The sequence below is a fragment of the Chrysochloris asiatica genome, unplaced genomic scaffold (genome assembly GCF_000296735.1).
Source record: "Chrysochloris asiatica unplaced genomic scaffold, ChrAsi1.0 scaffold00382, whole genome shotgun sequence".
In the NCBI taxonomy this organism is placed as follows: Eukaryota; Metazoa; Chordata; class Mammalia; order Afrosoricida; family Chrysochloridae; genus Chrysochloris; species Chrysochloris asiatica.
In genome coordinates this window covers 960040-964262 of record NW_006408900.1, presented here as the reverse complement: position 1 = coordinate 964262, position 4223 = coordinate 960040, and the positions used below count along the sequence as shown (strand labels likewise).

At 40.2% G+C, this 4223-nt stretch overlaps 1 pseudogene; it reads left to right on the top strand.

Moving 5' to 3' along the window:
• The window catches only part of LOC102810713, an 81100-nt pseudogene extending 78588 nt beyond the window's left edge, over positions 1–2512 (top strand).
• Positions 2513–4223: the final 1711 nt, after the last annotated feature.

Below are 4223 nucleotides of genomic sequence, written 5' to 3'. Positions count from 1 at the left end.
ATTTTAGCTGCAAATTGAGTAATGGGGGTGAGTTCATTTCCAGGACTGAAGGCTGATTATGGACCTTAGTCTCTAAGGTTCTAACTGTCTCTGCCCAACCTGTAAGTACTGTTTTTTGTTTGTTTGTTTATGAATTTTAGTTTTGTTCCAGACATCTCTAACACTTTGTAAAAATTAATACCAACCATCCCTCAAACAGCACTCTCTATTTCTCATCTGGTTTCAATAATTCATTACAATGGCCTCACAACACTCAAATTCAATACTCACAGATTTTGGATTCATTTGGGAAGTTAATAGGTTAAAGTTAAAGATCAAATCTGCTCAGAGTATAGTTCTTTCATTTAGGCCCACCTCTTTCCAACCATGTCCATAGATAGGCCTTTGGCTTTTCATCAATGAGCCCCTGGTTCTCTTCCTTGCTCTTGCAATAATACAAAGCTCTTTTAGGATTGTTGATAAAGGTCCAAAGTCAGTTTACTCCATTATCATACTTATTCCTAAGTTTTTTAGCTCTAGATCCATGGAATATAAAACTTATCTCAAACAATAAATGTCTGGTGCCACCCCATCCACAAGCCAACCTCCTGACTGAAGGGATTCAATGTTATTTGTTCAGCAGTAAAGTTGCAGGAAGCCCACTTCTCTATCTCATGCTCTGAATCTGAGTTCTTCTGCTGTTACTCCTTTGATGCTGAGTCTCCTTGATCAAGAAGGCTCAGTGCACAGGGATCTGATGGTTCAAAGGATACACTTCACTCTTCTTTCTTGATGGCAATAAATTGCCCCATATTTCTAAAGTGGCTTATTTTATAAACAGCAGGATTTTGAAAAATCATCAATCACAATTAACTCTGTTAACAATCACTCACTACTGAATCATATAATCCATCAGTATCTCCTCCCACCTTTTCTTACTCAGACCCATAAAGAAAGAATCATTTGTTGGGATTTTACAAAGACTATGAAAGGAGCACCTGTGTGGTGCTACAGAATAAGCACTTACCAAAAGGTTGGAGGTTCAAACGCAACAGTCGCTTCTCAGAAACTCTATACAAGGTCCCTATGAGTTGGAACTGACACAGTTGAACTTAGCACCATGACAAGAAGAAACATTAAATAATTCACTGCACCTCATACTCTATCCAGAACCCTCTCTTCTGATGCCTTTTAAAAGGGTAAGAAATGGTAACCTGAATAGTTCTACTAGTCTTAATGTGGTTGAGACTTGGGTTCACATGGTCCTTAGCCCTTTGGACTATCTATTTCCATGTATCATTAGTTTTCTTAATGCATCTATACTTCAGATTGGAAAATACCAATCAATAGTGGTACCATAGATGACTACTTGTAAGATTTTAAGACCCCAGGTACTTTCCACTGAAGTAGAATGTGAAACACAGTCTTTGTGAACTGTTATGCCAGTTGACCTGGATATTCCCTTTGACTATAATTCCAAAAATCCAGTCCCAGTGACTCATTTTCTCTATGTGTTTGTTGTTTTTAAGTGCCATCAACTTGATTCTGACCCATAGCAACTCTGTATAGGGTTTCCAAGGAGCAGCTGGTGAGCTTGAACCACTGACCTTGCAGTTCAAATGACTTTGCAGTCTGGCTCATTAGCCCACAGCGCCACACCAGGACTCCATGTGTTTAGTATGTAACTTTGCTCCAGTTTCCTCTTTTATTAACATGAATGTGTTTGCAGCTCACACAAATTTGTTTGTAGTAATGGGGTCTGCCAAACATATATAGCCATTAGTGAACTCTCTTTCACATACTCATTCTTGTTTTTCATGCCTATCTTCCTATGCATTCCAAAGAGATTATTGCTGCTTGGTTTACGAACTTCTCTGAGGCCAACAGTCACCCCATAAAGGGCGTGGCCCACAGACTCAAGCTGATGAACATGGCTTCATGTCCAACTAGCTGTTTACAGGTGGCTGCACCAAGGCAGTGGCAGAGGTGATAGTGGATACAGCCCAAGTGGTAGAGGAACCACAACTGCTGCATGGTGTGGGGATCTGTAAATGGTTCAACCTGCACATGAGATTCGGCTTCCTGTCCATGACTGCCCATGCTAGGGTCACAGTCAGCACCTGGGTGGACATCTTTGTTTTCCAGAGCAATCTGCACATGGAAGGCTTCCGAAGCCTTAGAGAGAGAGAGGCATTGGAGTTCACTTATAACAATTTAGTTAAGGACTGGAATCAGTTGGAGTCACAGAACCTGATGGTCTGTGCTGTATTGGGAGTGAAAGACAGCCAAAGGGGAAGAACCTGAAGAAGCACAGGTCAAAATGAGAAAACCGTAGTGGCCTAGGATATCATGCCAAGGAATGCAAGTTGTCACCCAGTCCAAGATATGTCACTTATGTCAAAGCATCAGCCATAAGGTGGCCTCATGTCTGCTGAAGGCCCAGAAGACCCCAACTCACAGGAAAAAAATACCCTACTTTCAAGAGGAGTAAGAGATCCACAACCCTGTCTTGCTCCCAGAGGCCCAGAATTGAACAGCAATGTGTGTGAGAGCTGTCCTTTTGCTATTAAGAAGTTTCAAGGACTAGAAACCCATTGGCAGAGAGTGGAGAAAGTGGAAAAATATGGGTAGCAGGAAGCTGGCACTGCCATGTATTTCACATCAGAGTCCACAGCATCATTTCCTCTTCCCTTTTGGTGGTGTGCGAAAGGGGAGAGAGAGTGAGGCAAAGGAACTCCAACTATACTTTATCCAAATGCAAGTGAGAGCCTTAAGGAGAAATCCCCCTACAGTTTGCCTATTTTATATGAGGCACCACACCCAAAATATCCAGATTTTGAAAGTGGCCTGGATAGGGAAGCTGCCCTTTTAAAAGATATATCGTTTCCCATGCTAGAGCATAAAAATTTAAGCAAAAGACCAGTCTGATTGGCCCAAATCAAAACCTGAAAACCACTACATTCTGTGAGATAGACTCTCTTAGGGTCTGTTGATATAAGGTGTCATTGACTTGTTACAGAATCATAGGGACTCTACACACAAAATAATGAAACACTGCCTGGTCCTGGACCATCCTAACAATCATTGCTATGTTTGAGCTCACTGACTCTGCCATTGTGCTAATCAATCTCCATGGGGTATTCCTCTTCTTTGCCGAACATTCATTTTACAAAACGTGATATACTTCACCAGTGATTGGTCCCTTCTGACAGTATGTCTGAAGTATGGAAGATGAAGTCTGGTCATTCATACTTCCAAGAAGCACCGAGGCTGTACTTCATCCAATACAGATCTATTTGTTCTTTGGCAGTTCATGGTACTTTCAATATTCTCCTCAAATGCCAGAACTCAAATGCATCAATTTGCCTATGATCTTCATTATTTACTATCCAACTTTAGCATTCATATTGGGTTACTGAAAATACCATGGCTTGCATCAGATGCACCCTAGTCCTCAAACTGATACTTGTTCATAAACATTTTAAATATGTCTTGTGCAGCAAATATGCCAGATGCAATACGTTGTTTGATTTCTTGACTGCTGCTGCCATGAGTGTTGATGGTCCAATTAAATTGAAGTCATTGATAATTTCAATCTTATCTCGATTTATGTGGATGCTATTTATTGGTCCTATGGAGAAGATTTTCCCATACAGAAAGCTATGGTCTTTGGTCTTCATCAGCAAGTATTTTAAGTTCTCTTCACTTTCAGCAAACAGAACGGTATCATCTGCATATTGCAGTTGTTAATGAGCCTTCCTTTAATTTTGATACCACATTTTTCTTCATAAAATCTAGCTTCATGGATTAATTATTCTTCATATAGTTTTAAAAAGTATGGTGAAAGAATACAACCCTGACACACACCTTTCCTAATTTTAAAACTTTTGTTGTTCCCTTCTTCTGTTTGAACAACTGCCTCTTTACCTATGTGCAGGTTCATTATGAGCACAATTAAGTGTTCTGGAATACTCATACTTTGCAATGTTCGGTTGTTATGAGCATGTTATGATCTCCACAATCAAAAGTCTTTGCATAGTCAATAAACCACAAGAAAACATCTCTCTGGTATTCTGTGCTTTCAGCCAAGATCCATCTGACATCAGCAATGATCTCCCTCATTACATGTCGTCTTCTGAAACCAGCATGATCCTCTGGAAATTCTCTGTTAATGTACACTTGCACCTGTTTCTGTACTACCTTTAGTATAACTTGGCTCACAAGGAATATCAATCATATTGTCC